This window comes from Salvia miltiorrhiza, chromosome 1 (genome assembly GCF_028751815.1).
Source record: "Salvia miltiorrhiza cultivar Shanhuang (shh) chromosome 1, IMPLAD_Smil_shh, whole genome shotgun sequence".
NCBI classification, from domain to species: domain Eukaryota; kingdom Viridiplantae; phylum Streptophyta; class Magnoliopsida; order Lamiales; family Lamiaceae; genus Salvia; species Salvia miltiorrhiza.
This window is the reverse complement of record NC_080387.1, coordinates 62,834,445-62,853,202: the sequence shown is the minus strand read 5'-3', so window position 1 is coordinate 62,853,202 and position 18,758 is coordinate 62,834,445. Positions and strand designations below refer to the sequence as shown.

At 36.1% G+C, this 18,758-nt stretch overlaps 1 long non-coding RNA gene across 1 annotated transcript; it reads left to right on the top strand.

Annotated features, from left to right (window-relative positions):
- The first annotated feature begins 1,688 nt into the window (after nt 1-1,688).
- On the top strand, nt 1,689-12,373 carry LOC131003076 (uncharacterized). Its single transcript, XR_009094530.1, has 2 exons — nt 1,689-2,052; nt 11,859-12,373. It is a non-coding gene; the product is annotated as an uncharacterized LOC131003076 (long non-coding RNA).
- Nucleotides 12,374-18,758: the final 6,385 nt, after the last annotated feature.

The following is an 18,758-nucleotide window of genomic DNA, read 5'->3' as shown; positions in this document are numbered from 1 at the left end:
AGAAAAGGACATGTTTGGAACTTAACAGCACCAAAATTTGTATTTTTTGACGTGAGTAAATTTAGAAGTTACCATAAAACTTTCATTGCAAAAAATATGGATGCTGGTATAGTGGTATTTGGTTTTGTAAGGAAGACACATACAACAATATAGGGGCAAAATGTGAAAATGGTTAGAATGATAAAATTCAGAAAATACTAGTATTTTTTTTATATAAAATATATAAATTATATTCATTTTGGACCTTTTATCCTTATATCGAGCATTAGTATATTTTGCATTGATGCTCGATCACTGATGCTCAAATGTTAGATTCACAATGGTCGAGTATGTCGAGCATGTCGAGCAATGGTGTATTTACCACTAATATTCGACCATTGTGAGTCAAGCATTAGTGTATTTATTCAAAATACACTAATGCTTGACATACTCGACTCACAATGGTTGAGCATGTTGAGCATTAATTCTCAACTTGCATTGGTCGAGCAAAGTTCACGATTTTCAGTAAAATTTAAGATTTAAGTAAGGACAATTTTGTCCTTTCAAGCTTAAAACGAGTAATTTTTATAGTGTGTATTTTTTATTTTTTATCTTGAAAAATGGGTAAAAATAATCATTAACTCTAATATATATATATATATATATATATATATATATATATATAGGAGAATGTTCATGGAGAAGTAAATGTTTGCAAAGAAAGGAGAAGCAATCTCAGCCGTTGATCTTATCTAATCTAACGGTCAGAGTTCGTTGGTTTAACTTTCAACGAGAATTGTGTTGAACTTATACAGTGTTCGAACCCCCAAATCCCTAAACGTTCAACAAAATTATCGGTATATTCAACCGCTTTTATATATTGACATGTTCAATGTTTCTCCATTCTCTAATTATATATCATTCTCCATGAAATTTAATTAACCCTATATATATATATATATATATATATATATATATATATATATATAATGTGTTATTAAAAAAATTCTTTCTGCCTCAAATTGGGGTTTGCCTACTTATCAAAGTAGACAACTTGAAACATATCAAGATCTCCCTAATTATTATAGCTTTCATGATTATGTTAAAGCTTGGGATAATTTATTCATCTATGAAAATAAAAATAGAAAACATTCATGGTGGATCAAATTTGATCTTGAGGATGTTACTCAACACATTCCTCAATGGTTTTCCATATTTTTCTTTTCATGGGGGCTATCACCCATCATATTCCCTCGAAGAATTAAACTCATATGGAGAAAATTCCAAGAAGTTAATAAACTTGAAAGTTTTGAATCAACTTTGCAATTTGCAAACTATTATTCCATCCCATGGATTCTTAGATGGGATTACATTCTTCAAACTCAGAAAAGAGAAAAACCTGAGTTACAATTCTCTCCATCAATTTTGGTCCGAAGAATTTTCATTAAATGGTGGCCAAAAGAAGATTTCTTTGGAGAAGGAAGAACCTATGACAGAAGATGAATTCTCTCTATTAAAACATCATCCCAAATAATTGAGAGATTAAATTATCAGAATCCTTCAAAGAATTCTTTGCTTAAAGATCTTTTCCAATCTATGGATAAAGATTCAATTAATTCATTGTGGAAAGAAGTCTTTGGACAAGCAAATCCAGAAATGATCAAAGAAGGAAATTCTTCAATTCCTTCCTCATCAACGGTAGAAAATCTTATTGCCAATGATACAGAAATGCTGGATACTGAAGACTTTCAAGAAGCTCAAGATCCTTATAGTGATCTTAATAAATTCTTACTTGAAGATATTAGTCATGAATAGAATGGCAAAACAAATGCGTAATGACGCATGCCATGATGTAATTAGATTAGTACTATTTACTTTTTGACTTTTGTTGCTTTTGCTTTTTGAAAATTATGGCTTGTTGTCGGAAGCCTTTTGCTATAAATATGTAAGGTCCTCACTTGTTAGAGGCACCAAGTTTTAGAAGCATAAGTGTTTGTAATCATATGCTCCCTCTTCTTGTAAAAAATCCTCTCTTGTTCGTGTGTTCAAAGAAATATTGAAGAAATTCTTCATGTAAGTATTTGTTATGAATTATGAGTTTAAATCCTGTTGCATACAATAATCTTTTTTATGCTCCATATGATTATATTATATTAGATAGCAATCGTGCTAATTATTTCAAAAAATTAAAATAAAAAATAAAATGTATTAACAATTATATTAAATATCTTGAAAGAGTTTTGGAAACTCCAGGACTTAACGATTTTCATAGATTTGAAATCTTTAATTTCAAATTACAAAAAGCTAAACAAAGCTTAAAAGCCTTTGAATCTCAAGGCTCTTATTTATCTGCTGCATAATATTGTTTGCTTAAATTAAGCAAATATTAAGATTATACTCTGATAAAATCAATTCCTAATTAGGAATTTAAGATACCACGCCTAGTGGTATCAAAGCCAAATTGGTGATAATAGAGGGGAAGTAAAATCTTCATTTTTGATAAGAAGAGCAGAAATTATTTTGAGGCAATTCTCCTTGAAACAGGATCTGTTGAAATTCAACACAGTGATAGAGGTAGCGAATATCTTTTTACCAAAAATTGGTAAAATATCTTTATTAAGATGAGTTTGAGCCAATTGAAATGGAGATAGACCTTTTAGATCTTTTTCAATTGGGCAACAATTAATATATTCGGAATTCAGATATGGGTATCTAATTTCTTCTTTAGATCCCTTTTGAAGAAATATAGCATTTTGATATAATTGTATATCGTATGCCATATCGTCATCTTCAAATTCCTTATTAGGATCAAAATTTGTAAGACTAACTTCTTCTTCTTTGGTAGGCTTTTTAGCCAGAAGATTAGACTTTTTAGTCGTTTGATTGGGATTTGGATTCTTCCCCAAATTCGTCATTGGTCGTTTTCCCATAGCACGTTGTTTTACAACGGTTTTCCAGGCTTCTTCCCTGCAAAAATTCTCGGGTTAAAAAGTCTGGTAATGAATTTGATTTTCCAGATATGTGTTCAATATCAAAATCAAAACATGCTAATATGGATTGCCATCTAGCAAAAATTTGTTTTGATGCAATATTTTTGACATCTTTTAAAAGAATATCCTTAGCTGATTTACAATCAACTCTAATTAAGAATTTTTGGTTTAATATGTCACTCTCAAATTTAGCAACACATTTAACGATTGCAAGTAATTCTTTTTTAATGGTAGAATAATTCTTTTGAGAATCATTCCAAATTCCAGATGTAAATCTAATAAGTTCTTCTTTAGAACCATCGGAATTTCTTTGTTTAAGAATTCCTCCGTATCCGATTTCAGATGCATCAGATTCTATTATCTTAAATGCTTCAGGATTAGCAAGAGATAAACATGGGAGTTCTTTAACTCTGAGCTTAATTCTTTTAACAGCTTCTGTATGTTTATCAGACCAAGGTAAAGGATTTTTCTTTAACCTTTGGAATAATAACTTACAATCTTTTGCGAGATCTTGATAAAAATCACCTATATAATTTAGGCAACCAAGAAATCGTTGGAGTTGATTAAGATCTGTAATTTTATCGGGAAATTTATCCGCAAATAAAATTACCCTTTCAATAGGAACAATTATTTTGTTCTCAATATAATGTCCAAGAAATTTTATTTTTGTTTGAAAAAGTCTAACTTTCTTAATATTAATAGCTAAACCAGCCTTTTTGGTGGCTTGTATAAAAATATTAAGATGTTTAAAGTGTTGATCAATGTTTTCAGAAAAAATTAAAACATCATCAATATAGATAATTATAAAATCTATATTAAGATTATACTCTGATAAAATCAATTCCTAATTAGGAATTTAAGATACCACGCCTAGTGGTATCAGAGCCAAATTGGTGATAATAGAGGGGAAGTAAAATCTTCATTTTTGATAAGAAAATTTCTATCTAATTTATAAATTGAAAGTTGTTGATTGCTCTACACGAGCTTTGCTCCAAGTCAGGTACCGTAAAGCCTGTAAAGCCTAAAGGGTAAGGTAGGATAAATCCTTGACAGTATCAATCAAAACTCTTCAATGAATAAATTAGTAAGAAGTCTTTCAAAGAAGAAGTCCTCTTCAAACAATTCAAAGAATTACAAAAATAAAGAAATTGTTTTATCTGAAAATTTTGAGAGAAATTTACAAGATTGGAAATTACCAAAGGTCTCTCAAACAAAAATTTATAAACAAGGAACCTTCGAATTCCGAAGTGATTATATCGTAAAAACGATAGAACAATCAATCCCTCTCATAGGAGGATTTGATTCTTTTAAACTTCTTTCTAAAGATCTAATTGAAGATCATAAATCTCAAAATTATAAATTTCTACATCTAGGAATGGTTCAAATTGGGTTAAAACCATTAACTAGAGAAGGATTAAATGTCAGTGCCTTAATTATGGTCAGAGATCAAAGGCATCTTCAATTCGAAGATTCTTTATTAGGAATCGTTGAATCCTCACTTTGTGATGGTCCAATATATTTTAGTTGTTTCCCAAATTTTCCTGTGTCTTTATCTGATCCAACAATTATGGATACTCTTACTTTAAATATAAAGACTGATGGTTTTAAAATGAATTCCCGTACAGAAAATATTGTTCTTACTTATAGATAGGGGTGGTAAACCGGTCGGTTCGGTTATAACCGAACCGGTTTACCGGTTAACCGGAACCGGTTAAGGACAATCTTCCTAACCGAAAACCGAACCGGTTTTCTGATCGGTTAACCGATTAATCGGTCCGGTTAATCGGTTAACCGGCCAGAACCGATTAATTCATTGTTTCTCAATTTGGTTGAATTAACCGGATTAACCGAATTAACCGGTTAACCGAATTTAACCGATTTTTATTTTAAAAAATTCAACTTTGTAGAATGTGTGCAATAGGATTTGAACTCTTAACATTTGAAAGAAATAATGAAGTCTTATCCATTGCACCAATTCATAACTTGTGATAATTTAGAATTAAAAAAAATTATAGACACATGTAATTTATATTAAAAAAAATAGAAAATGCAAACAATGTTTTTAAAATATACAAATAATATTTTGCTATATTAAATTTGGCTGTAAACAATTGTAAGTCATCCTAAAATTAATCCAAGATTACCTTTGTGTCTTTGAGAAAGTTTCTGCAAACTACAATTGAAAATGTCACATATAGAGAAATACATAAATATATATATATATATATATATATATATATATATATATTACCTCGGGAATTCCAAACATTATGATTTATGGATGGCTAATGACATATTACCTTTTTGGTTATTAAGTATTAACACTCTCTCAGGCATCTATAAGCTAAATAGTGAGAACAGAACAGGAACAGCGGCTGGAACAGTTTGGGAAGTGGGAACAGCGGCTGGAACAGTTTGAATTAACTCTAAGGCTAAATGCCTAAACCCTAAATTAATAAATTAATTAATTTTAAAAAAAAACCGGTTAATCGGTTTAACCGGTTAACCGACCGGTTAAACCGATTAACCGATATACTGTGAGAGTGCTAACCGATAACCGAACCGAACCGGGAAAAACCGGTTATCGGTTAACCGAAAACCGGTTTTTTCGGTTCGGTTACGGTTTTAACCGAAAAACCGGCACCGGTTTACCACCCCTACTTATAGAATTTGCTATAAAGCAATGAACACCACTATTTCTAGATTTAATATTCAAACTGATCAAATAAGATCTAGAAATGGTGAAACGACTCTTTTTATTACTGATACTGCCAAAGGAAATTTAGCAGTACCAAAAACCATAAAATGGAATCAAGTGTCCCTTCCAGAAGTATGGAAACTTGAAAATATTTCACCACCTGTTAAAGAGGAAAAAAGAGAACTTGAAAGCATCGTTCAGTATGTTGACGGTGATGTAGAAATCAAATTCAAATCTAGAAGGTTTCGTCTTAAATTAGATGAAGAACTTTTAAGTACTTCTAGAGCTTCTACTTCTTCTGTTCCTCTATCTGATTTTGAAAGAGTCAGTATATCTGGGATTAATAAAACTCCAGAACAGGTTTCTCAACCTGAATACAAGGTTGAAGTCCCAGAGAGTAGAAATTATAGGAGAAATACTGGATCTCCTACACTCTCCGATATGGAATATAGCAGTAATGTCTTTATGATTAAAAATAATCTTTCCTTCTCTAAAAGAGTAGAGAAAAGTCTTAATAAGACTAAGAATAGTGAAAAGAGAAAATGGTTTCTTTATTCTCTTACTACAGGTCAAAAATCTCTTTATACAAAAAGATATGATGAGTGGAGTGAAACTCATGGATTAAAATTAGATTTTTTCTCTTGGCTTGAAAATCTTTATTTTCCACAGAGAGAAAAAGAATTTCCTGATTTTAATAATAAAAGTTTTTTATCAGTTTTAGAAAAGAAATATAAAATTTATTCTCATGAAACTGATGAAGCTGTTGAGGAAATTCATCCTCCATTTTCTACTCTTGTTCTTAAAACAGGAGAAAAGGAGATTTTTGCTACTCCTATTAAAACCGAATCTGGAAAAGGAGATTTTGATAATATCATTCAGCAAAATAATTTTACTAATCTTGCTTTACATTCTCTTGGTAATCAAACCAATAGAATAGAAGAAATGCTTTGTCCTAAAAAGGAAAAGTATACAGATACGCTTATGATTAAACCTCCTCCTAATCTTAAAAAAGAAAATTTTCTGTTAAGTTCTAAAAAAGATAATGATTTTTTAGATGGTCTAATTACTAGACTGCAAAAAATTAGTGTTACTGAGAAACATGATAAACCTGGAAGCAGTTATAATCATGTTTCGGTTATCACTAAAGAAGAAAATTCTTCTGATGACGATCTACAAGTTAATAAAATTATTAAAGTGGCTAATGTTAAACCTTTTTATACAAAAAATACTCCTATTGATCTTCAAATTGAAGACCATAAGGATTTTGCTCAATTCAGTGGTGAAGCCATTACTGAATGGAATATTGATGGAAAATCTGAATATCAGATTAAAACTATTGTTAAACAAATGCTTATTTATTCATCAGCAGCCAAAATCAAAGGCAATGAAGATTATCAAATTGCTCAAGCAATTATTACCGGTTTTACTGGTCAATTACAAGGCTGGTGGGATTTTTATATCTCAAAAGAAGCTAAGAATAAAATTCTTAGTGCCAGTATTACTAATCCCATCTCTAATAAAGAAGAATCTGATGTTGTTAATACTCTAATTTATACTATCCTGTCTAATTTTGTTGGAACTAATGAGTTACAACTAGACAGATCTCAGAAACAACTGATGAATCTTAGATGTGTCACTCTTTCTGACTTTAGATGGTATAAAGATGTTTTTATGTCTAAAGTTTTAACCCGAAATGATTGTGGTATGAATTTTTGGAAAGAAAAATTTATTTCTGGCCATCCTCCACTTTTTGCTGAAAGAGTTTCAAATAGACTAAAAACAAAATTTTCTAGTGGAAAAATAGAGTGGGAAAAACTCACTTATGGTGATCTATCTGCAGAAATTACTGCAGAAGGAATCGTTCTTTGTAATGATATCAAGCTAAAACGGCAGCTTGAATTACAAAAGAATGAGAATAGAAATATTATTGGAGATTTTTGTGAACAAATTGGATTACAATCTGAACAACAATTTTCTAAAAGAATAAAGAAAAAACATAAATTTAAAAATAAACAAAAATTTTATTCTAAAGAACCTTTAAAATCAAAACCTATTAAAAGAGGTTATCCTAAACGGATGAAAAAGGTTAAACAAAATGAAACCATTAAACCTGTTTGTTGGAAATGTGGAAAAATTGGCCACAAAGCTAATAAGTGTTTTGTTAAGAAAAAGATTAATAATCTCAATATTGATAGAGATTTAAAAGATGCTCTATGCAATATACTTCTTAATGAAGAAGAACAAGAAGATCTTTATGTCAATTTTATCAGAGAAAATTCCTCTGAATCTTCAGAATATGAATCTGAAGAAAATGAACAACAAAATTGCAATGAAGATTGTGATTGTGATGTATGTCTTATTAAATTTATGGGATTAGAAATCAATGTTATTTCTAATGAAGAAAACTTCATTCTTGATCTAATAGATCAAATAAAAGACCCTATAGAAAAAAGAAAAGCGATAGAACATTATCTTGTTCTAGCTTCAAGTTCTAATCAAGAACAAAAAATTACAAAACTTGAGAATCATATTTCTCAAGAAAGAGAATTATATTCTTATCAAAAAATATTAGAAAAGGCTAATCAAGTTGAAAGAGAGCCTACGATTTCTGAATTAAAAGCAGAAATTAATCAGATAAAATCTGAAGTTAAAAATCTTAATGAAAGATTTGATCTTATGAAATCAAATTGGAAAAGTGACTCTTCTTCATCAGACGAAGAAGATAACATTATTTCCAACAAAGAAGAAGATCAAAATATTAATCAAATAATTTTTAAAGATATAATCTGGATCAATAAAATTGATCAAATACGATCTCAAAAATGGTATTCCAAAGTTACTTTGATTATCAATAAAGAATTTACTATTACTATTAACGCTCTCCTTGATACAGGAGCAGATGTTAATTGTATTAGTGAAGGAATAATACCTTCGAAATATTATTCAAAGACTACTCAATTTATTACAGCAGCTAATAAGCAGCCTCTCATTGTAAATTACAAATTATCTGATGTTGCTATTTGTAATTCAGGAGTGTGTCTAAACACATCTTTTATTTTAATCAAAAATATTTCTACTCCTGTTATTTTAGGAACACCTTTTTTCCAAATGCTTTTTCCTATTAATAAAATTAATGAAAAAGGTTTATTTGCTAAAGTTAAAGGAAAAAATTTACATTTTCCTTTCACTTCTGTTCCCATTACAAAATCCATAAATATTATTCAAAAGGTTATTGATAATAAAAATTATTTTATAAATTCCCTTAAAGAAGAGATTAGATTTAAAAATATTAAGGAAAAAATCAATTCTGAAAAAATTCAAAATAAAATAAAACAAATTCTTGAAAAAATAAACAATGAAATTTGTGCTGAAGTTCCAAATGCTTTCTGGAATAGAAAAAAGCATGAAGTTAGTCTTCCATACATAGAAGGTTTTGATGAAGATAATATTTCTACTAAAGCAAGACCAATAGCCATGAATGAAAGACTATTAAAATATTGTAAAGAAGAAATTGATAGTCTTCTTAAAAAAGGGTTTAATAAGGCCCAGTAAAAGTCAATGGAGTTGCCCGGCATTTTATGTTGAAAATGCTGCAGAAATTGAAAGAGGAGCTCCTAGACTTGTTATAAATTATAAACCGCTTAATAAAGCTCTCAAATGGATAAAGCATCCATTACCAAATAAAAGAGATCTGTTAAATAGATTATATACTGGAAATATATTTTCCTCTTTTGACCTTAAGTCAGGATTTTATCAAATTCTTCTTAAAGAAGAAGATAAATATAAAACAGCTTTTACCGTTCCTTTTGGACATTTCGAATGGAATGTTATGCCATTTGGTTTAAAAAATGCTCCAATGGAATTTCAAAATATTATGAATCAAATTTTTAATCCTTATATATATATATAGGGGCGCGCTCCAGTAAGACCCCAAATTTTTCGTGTAACATGAGTACAATGAATAAGACATATAATACTAATGAACAAAACGTATATCTAATGAACAAGATGTATATACTGATGAAAAATAAAATTTAAAAAATTCGTAATGAATAAGACATATATACTGATGAATAGAGCCGTATATACTGATGAACAATGCTTTATATACTGATGAATAACAAAATTTAAAATATTATGCTCCTTCCAGGATTCGAACCCTGCGAAAAAAAATCACCCTCCAGATACAATATCAGCCATAGGATTGATAAAATAAACGCACCAGATCGTGCCCTAGATCTCACTAAAATTAAGGGCTCTCATTGGAACGGTCCCCTATATATATATATATATATGATTGTGATATCTCTGCATTTTAAAATATTTGAAATGCGCAAAGATAAAGGTTTCATGAACAACTCTATAAATTTCATGAACATAATACGGTAACGCAGACTTTTGTCTTCATCGGCGAATCAATCGTTGAAAATGGAGTTTACGCTCCATTTGGCATAGTGAAAGGGTGCATAAATAATAAATCATTTAATACTAATATGTGGATGGATGTGAAGAAATAATAAAACCTTCCATATATAGTTTTTTTTAAGACGAACCTTCCATATATAGTTAGTTATAATAAATCCCTTCCATAATTTTAAAATTACTTAACTAACCTTTTCTATATAAACTAGCGCGTCCTCCCTGTGCGATGCACGGTGAGCATTGAAATTGAACGATGTATTTAAATAAATAAATATAAATATTAAATATAATTAAAATGTAAGCAATTGCAATTTTTTAAAAATAAAATAGCCTACATCAAATACTCGATAAATAGTCCAAATCTAAACACATAAATTTTTTATTTTATATAAGATGTAATGGCAATTATAATTATTAAATAATTTAAATTATTTTATTATATGAATTATTATTATTATAAAATTACTTTCTAATGCTTTATTCGTTCTAAATTTTATTTGGATTATTTCTACACCAAACCAAATTAATGATCAAGTCATAATCTTTAATTTAAGATGTATACATAATATTTTTCATAAACCAAATTTGATGATTTTTAAATAAATAAATTATAAAACAACATATTTTGGGAGATGATCTAATTATATATAAATTTATATTTGCGTATATTTTAAATTAATAGTATAAAATAATTAAAAATAAATTTAAATGAATAATGCGTGATTATTTAATAATATTTAAAAAATTATCTCATCTTTCCCTCTCTCATACCCTTTCTATATTTTCGATTAATTTCCTTACTTATTCTCTCTTCTCTCTCCTCTCTCCTCTCTCTTCTCTCTTCACATTATAAGTGAAAAAAAAATTGAGTTTGAGATTTCTAACTTTTATAATATTTTTATTTGCAATTAAATTTTAATATAATATATATCAAATTAAAGCTCTTTTCGTGCTCTTTAATTTGATATGTATATTGAGTATTCATTTTATTAATCAAACTGCACAAATTTTGGAAATAAAATAAGAAATAAGAAAAGGAAAATAGATAAAAACTGAAGATATAACTTCATCGTTAAAATAGGAACCATTAGCGTGAAAAGGAAATAAACTAAATTTGCGTGAATTGTCATTTGGAAAAAAGAAAACTGAGTTTGCGCTAAAATTGAGCAGATAGTAGGAGTTTTGGTTATGAATAAAAAACTGAAAATTTAAAATATGGCGCTAAAAAGTATCCGTTAAAACTGATGTTTCATATAATATATGATTTGCCTTAATTATACTAAATATGTCTAAATTCATATCGTTGCTTTCAAGAAATAAATGACTATGATTTATTCTCGTACATTACTATACTCGCTCCGTCTGCGAAAAACTTGAACATTTTATCATTTTGGATCGTCTCTTAGAAAATATGCATTTTTTATTTTCTACCTCATCATAATCTCTTTATTATTTATCCTTATTTTCTATATTTATTCACAAAAAATCATTATGGTCCACCGTTACTTTTTATTAAAGTAATATAACACTATAAAAAATGGGGCTCATTCTTCACTCATAATACGTTCATGTAACATTTCTTAAAATCCGTGTTATTCACACCGCCGCATATTTTTCAAAGACGGATGGAGTATATTATAATTATGTGTTCATTGTTAATAATCATATATTGATTTTCAATTTTAATATATGGAAATATTGTGTAAGAAGAGTTCCACAATTTAAACCATGTATCAGTCTTTAGCGGTGATGAGGAGTGATATGTGCAGAATAGGGAAAGGATACAGATCAGAGGAATCGACCCTACCAGCGCGACAAGTATGGCAGAAGAAGTACACTTGTCAGAAGAATCATCCTCATCAGAGGAGTCATGCTAGTCAAAAGAATTATACTCACCAGAGGGATTTCATTTATTGGAGACATCTCACCCACCAGAAGAATGGCTTTTGCCAGAGGAATCATGTTAGCCAGAGAAGTCACCCTCGCCAGAGAAGTCGCCATCACCAAAGAAGTCACCCTCGCCAGAAAAAGTCACCCTCGCCAGAGAAATCATCTTCGTCAGAGGAGCTATCTTCATCAGCGGAATCACCAGAAACGCGGGAGAATCCCCGAGTGAAGATGAAATTCCCGATATGCCCTTCGATCACGTCAAAAGCATGCGCTAGCACCGATTTTACTATTTTACCCTTCCCTGTATTCTATAAATAGGCTTCGCACTCGTGTTTTGTAGTCACGCTATCATTCACTTTTGAATACAACAGTTATATTTTTCTCTCGTGCTCAATTCTCCGATCGTTACTTTGCTCTTTCCGATCATCCACACTAGGTATAGCTTACATTTTTCACTTGGTAGTTTAGGTGTTGGTTCCGTGAAATACCAACTGGCGCCGTCTGTGGGAAGGCTACTGAGTTAGGATGTGAGATCATGGTCGCCGGCGTACGCAGATCTGAAATTCCAATCGGATTTGCGGGCGTTGACACCGACTGAGCCGATAATTCGGACACCCAGCTGTTTTTGATTGGTTAATTGCGTTTTCTAGGTTAATATGTCGTTAATCTTCTACGATTTGTGTTGATCTATGTTTCTGATGCATGGGGAAAGGTGGTGACGGGCATAAGTCATGGATCGGGGAAATTTACGTTTATTTACCGTTGTTCGGGTTAAGTTGTCTACGGATGAAGGGTTTCCTTGTACGAATTGACGTTTTCTTCACTGATCTAATGTTTTGTATGGGGAAATTGTGGTGTGAGGCTCTGTTTTGATTATGTCGGGCGTTTTTTCCTTACGAATCTAGTGTTTTGCATCGATGAACGGCGGATTGACATTTTATCTCCGATATCCTGGGTTTATGCTCTTAGTGTACGGGTGTTTTACGTGTAAATGTGATAGTTGTGGATGATCTTCATGTTTTCTCCGATAATCTTAGAATTATGCTAGTGGACTGTTGAGTATTACTCTATTTTTGGGAGGATGTGGGGTTTTGCTGTTAATTTAGGGGCTTCGCACTGATGAAAGGTTGTTTAGCACTTTGTCTCTTTCTTCATGGACCTTTTTGCTGTTAATCCATGGGTTTTGCACCAATTAATATGTCGATTAATACTTTGTTGTTGTTGTGATGGGGTTTGTGTTGCTGATGGGTGGATAATTTCCACTTAAAAGGAATAATTACTGGTGTCCTTCATGCTTTCTTAGACTAACTTTCGTCCTATGCGCTGAATACTGCATTATGCCGCTAATCTTGCTGATTGCCATGATAATTCTGTCGTTTATAAGCTTTGTGGTTATTATAGTGTATGATCGTGTTAATTTAGGGTTATGATGTTCGTTTCCTTACATATCTCTTGTTTATCCATCACTTCTAATAAATTGCGCTGACAAGCCTTTTGATGGTTGTTTTGGTTTTCTTGGTGCTCTGTTTCTTCTGCCGGATCTTAGTATGAATTCACAAGGGAAATTTCTGTTATTCGGGCTCTGTTATTTCAATCTATGCCCTGGGTTTATTTCCCAGTGTATAGAGTTACCTCGAGGGGAATTTTTTAACGGCCTCTGTGCCGGTGTTCGGGATCTCTTATTGGATTTCTTATGTCGGGATTTCAATCAGTAACGGAGGATTTACTCATTCGTCGTTTAGACTTTTTCTCACTCTGTTTATGTGCAGGTACCATGGGATCTTCTGATGCTCACCGCACCTTGGAAAAGGAGTTCGACTCCGCTGCTCTCACTACTGAGGTGCCTACCTCACTGTTCAACAGCCTGCAGGGCAACACCACCTTCACTGCGCCACCAGGGTTTCCGGCTATCCCAGCCACTCCGCTGACAGGGTTGAATGGTAACTTCCAGAGATCTGCTCTGGTGACACCAGGTTCAGAGATGCCAAGCTTGGCCCCTACGTCTGGTGGGGGAACGCTCAACTTCGGGCTGGCAGGGCAGATGATGGCCCTGCTCCAATATTCTGCTATGTGTCAGACGCTGGGGACTCCCATGTTGTCTACCGTTCCCGCTGCAGCTCCATTGATAGGAGTGACCAATCCCCAGGGCACTGAGGCTCCACCTCCCGCTGCTCGGGAGGCCCACAATCCGATAATCAACAAACAGGCTGTGATGCTTGGGGAAGGGAAAATGCCGAAGGTCCCTGTTGACAGAGAATTGCAGAGAAGGCCAGAGGGGAGCCGAGTTCGGCTCAACAGCATTGTCAGAAATGAGGGAGTTGATGAGTCTGATAGTCAATCCATCTCCCCCGTGTTCGGGGAGGAGAGGCCGAGGGAAAAAGCGCGGCTGAAAGACCAAGTGTCGCAACTGAAACACCAGCTCAAGGATTTGGAAGATTCACTGCGGGAGAAATCCCAGAGGGACGACAGAGGGCAGAGGCCAGAGCAATCAAACAGGGCAGAGAGGTCATATCGGACAGAGAGATCCCGCCGCTCAGAGAAATCACATTACATAGAGAAGTCAGAGGGACGGGAGCCGGAGTATTCCTCTGGCAGGCCAGGGCACAAGGGGCACAAGCGCCACCATGACGCGCCGAAGGAAAGAAGGGAGCATGGGAGATATAAGGAAGATAAGAGGGCCAAGACATCAAGGTTCCACCCCATCAACAACCGCAGCCCGTTCTCCGACGATATTCTGGCAGATACTCTGCCGAGAAGCTATAAACCCATCTCCTTGGACTACGATGGTACCACTGACCCAGAGGTACACCTAAGCCGGTTTGAGGGTTTGGTTACTTTGCACATGTACACTGAGGGCATCAAGTGCCGGATTTTCTCCACCACGTTGACCGGCCCCGCTCAGCTGTGGTTTGGGAAGCTGGCCCCAAATTCCATCCGTTCATTTGAAGAGTTACAAGTGCGTTTTCTAAGACAGTTCGCGAGCTCGCGAAGGGTAGGGAAGTCAGCTCTTTCCTTAATGGACATCAAGCAGGACCAGAACGAAACATTACGGGAGTATACTGCCAGGTTCAATCTGGCTGCGCTGGATGTGCCAGAGGCGGAATCCCAGATCAAGAATTGTGCCTAGGTCAGAGGGCTTAAGCCGGGGCTCTTCTTCGATGAGCTACAAATCAGACCGGCCAGGGACTTCGACGACATCATGTCTAGACTACCGGGATACTTACAGCTGGAGGATGCCAGGATGGCAAGGAAAGCTGAAAACGACAAACACAAGACTAAAAAAGCCGAGGAAGCACCAGAGAGGCAGCAACACCAGGATAGGGCCCCTTTCAGAGGCTTACCCCCGAGGACACCTCCCACCCAGACAGAAGGACCACACCGCCAACAGCGCACTGTGAATGAAGTTACTCGTTTCGACGAGTACACCCCTTTGAACAAGACATCGGAGGAGATCTTCCATCTGATCAAGAATCAACCGTTTTTCAGGGCGCCTGGAATTACCGAGATGGGCAGCCCCAACTGGGACCTAACGACAAACTATGCGAGTATCACAATGCCTATGGGCATTTTACCAAACATTGCGGGCATCTGAAGCATCAGTTGGAGTTTTTGGTGCGGGCAGGTCACTTGGATCAATTTATAGTCCGAAGGAACGAAACCCAGGCACAGAGGCCAGAACAGAGGATTGTTACTTAGATGACACGATATTTTGTAGACCGAATACTCTTTTTCCCCGCAGGGGTTTTAACGAGGTTCGGGGCCATGATATCAATGAAATCGGATACGTGGTTCTAGGGAATTATCTGGTTTCGACTCTTTTACTTTATGCTATTTCTTTCCAAATACGTACTTCACTCCTTTACTTTATGCTATTTCTTTACAAATACGTACTTCACTCCTTCACTTTATGCTATATCAATAACATGTTCATGTAGAGCATTGCACATGTCACCAGAGGGGGGAGTAGGGTGTATACCCATAATCCACAATTTACAAATTCAAAATTGCTGCTCAGCAAGTAAAGGGGAAACAAATTAAAAATTGCTTCTTAGCAAGTCAAGGGAAAAATAAACAACTAGGGACAACGCTCGAACAAAAGGAAGAGCAGAGGGATCATACTGCCACCAGAGCAGAGGAATCATGCTCCCACCAGAGTAGAGGGATTATACTGCCACCAGAGCAGAGGAATCATGCTCCCACCAGAGTAGAGGGATCATGCTGCCACCAGAGCAGAGGGTTACACTTAACCATAAGCTACGAAAGTTGGTTGCACCCCCCGGGTCTTCCATGCTCCGTGCAGGGTATTATTATTGCTGTTCAACCGTAAGCCACGAAAGTTGGTTGCACCCTCCGGGTCTTCCATGCTCCGTGCAGGGTACTATTATTGCTGTTCAACCGTAAGCCACGAAAGTTGGTTGCACCCCCGGGTCTTCCATGCTCCGTGCAGGGTATTATTATTGCTGTTCAACCGTAAGCCACGAAAGTTGGTTGCACCCCCGGGTCTTCCATGCTCCGTGCAGGGTATTATTATTGCTGTTCAACCGTAAGCCACGAAAGTTGGTTGCACCTCCGGGTCTTCCATGCTCCGTGCAGGGTACTATTATTGCTGTTCAACCGTAAGCCACGAAAGTTGGTTGCACCCCCGGGTCTTCCATGCTCCGTGCAGGGTATTATTATTGTTGTTCAACCGTAAGCCACGAAAGTTGGTTGCACCCCCCGGGTCTTCCATGCTCCGTGCAGGGTACTATTATTGCTGTTCAACCGTAAGCCACGAAAGTTGGTTGCACCCCCGGGTCTTCCATGCTCCGTGCAGGGTACTATTATTGCTGTTCAACTGTAAGCCACGAAAGTTGGTTGCACCCCAGGATCTTCCATGCTCCGTGCAGGGTATTATTACTGTTGTTCAACCGTAAGCCGCGAAAGTTGGTTGCACCCCCCGGGTCTTCCATGCTCCGTGCAGGGTATTATTTCTGTTTAATCGTAAGCCGCGAAAGTTGGTTGCGCCATCCGGGCCCTCCATGCTCCGCGCAGAGTGTTCAAGCTTGGATGGGAAGCAGCAAAGGAATGCTTGGATGGGAAGCAAGCAGCAAAATCCTCGCCAGAGGAGTCAACAAAATCCTCGCCAGAGGAGTCACCAAAATCCTCGCCAGAGGAGTCAGCAAAATCCTCGCCAGAGGATTCGGCGAAATCCTCGGCAGAGAAGTCAGCGAAATCCTCGACAGAGGAGTCAGAGAAAACTCAGAGAGGAAGATCAGAGAAACGTTTGGAACAAGCACAGCGGGCCAGACCAAGGACGTTCCCAGCAGAGGAATCACAAAGACTTCAACAAAAACAGAGATCATACCCTACTCTACAAAAACATACATCGTAGTTGGAGATCCGGGAATGCAAGCTCAACATCAACAAGCAACAAAATAACATAAAGCGCGAAGGAAGGCAGGACCAGCACAGAGATCTAAAAGCGAGACAAGCGGTGAAGAAATTTCATTTATAAATGCCAAAGAGGCAGACCATACATCAAAAGCCAAAAATAGGTACTAAGTTTTTACAAATTAAAAGGTTACAAAAATATTCATCGAGTCAAATAGGGAGACTAGGGCCATCAGGGAGGAGGAACGGAGGAGTCTGGAACAGTATCAGAGAGCTTGGAGGCAGCAGCAGCAGAGGGATCCGGGACAAGGGCAGGAATAGCAGAAGACTTGGGAGCAGAGGAAGCTCCACCAGAGGAAACACCTACCTCAAGCACCGGCAATATCTCGGAGAATTGCACCGGGGGCAGACGTTGCTCCATGTTCAACAACTTTATTGCCTCAGAAATGTACGCATCCTTGTTTTGATATAAGGCATAAAGTTGTCTCACGGCGTCTGCAGCAGAGGCAGTGTTCTCGAAGGCAGAGGTATTCAAGCCAGAAGGCAATGGGGGCTCCATGTTGAATTGGGAGAGCTTGTAGGGGCCAACACCAGACCCACCCCTCAGTTTTTCCACAAATTTGGCCAAAGTCGTGCAGAAGGAGGGCTGGTACTTCGGGGAGGGGAACGCCGGACCAGGATAAACCCCAAAGGCGAACTGGGGAATGGCTTTATTCAAAATCGGGTACCACCACTCGAGCTTCGCCGGGGCCTCAGCATCAATCCCCAATATCCTGTTGAGGTCTTCGTCTTTGATATGATCCATCAAGGCCCTCATGTCCAGAGTCGCGATCTGCTCCTCTAACGCTCCTACCATCTCCGCCACTTTTGTGGATATCTCTCGTATAATGTGGGCAAAAATGGGTGCAAACCCTTCCAGGTAGTCGGGATGCTTCTGGAAAGCTGCAAGAGTGCCCTCCAGCATGAAATCCAGGAATCGCTGGCCCTGGGGAGAGACAAAGAATTCCAGGCGTTGGTCCCGGACCCCCAATGCATAACACCACGCCTGGACACCTTCACACGCTTTCTTCCACTGGCGGCAGGCGTCCTGATGCTCCTGCTGGTACGTCTCCCGGAATCGGGTAAGGTTATCATAACCTTCCTTTTTAGCTCTGGCCAGCTCAGAGACCAGGGATGCCTTCTCCACTTCTAGCTCAGCGTTGCGAGCTTGCAGAGTCGCAACTTCCGCCTCAGCCTTACTAAGACGCTCCACCACGCCGGCAACATCGTCATCCGCTTGGCCACTTCCGCCTGCTCCTTTTCTCTTTCTTTCTCTAATGCATCATAATCTTGGATGCACTCGATGGCCCCCCAAAGTCGGGCCTCCACCTGCAAAGAATAAAGCGAGCAATGTCAGACCAGCAAAATGG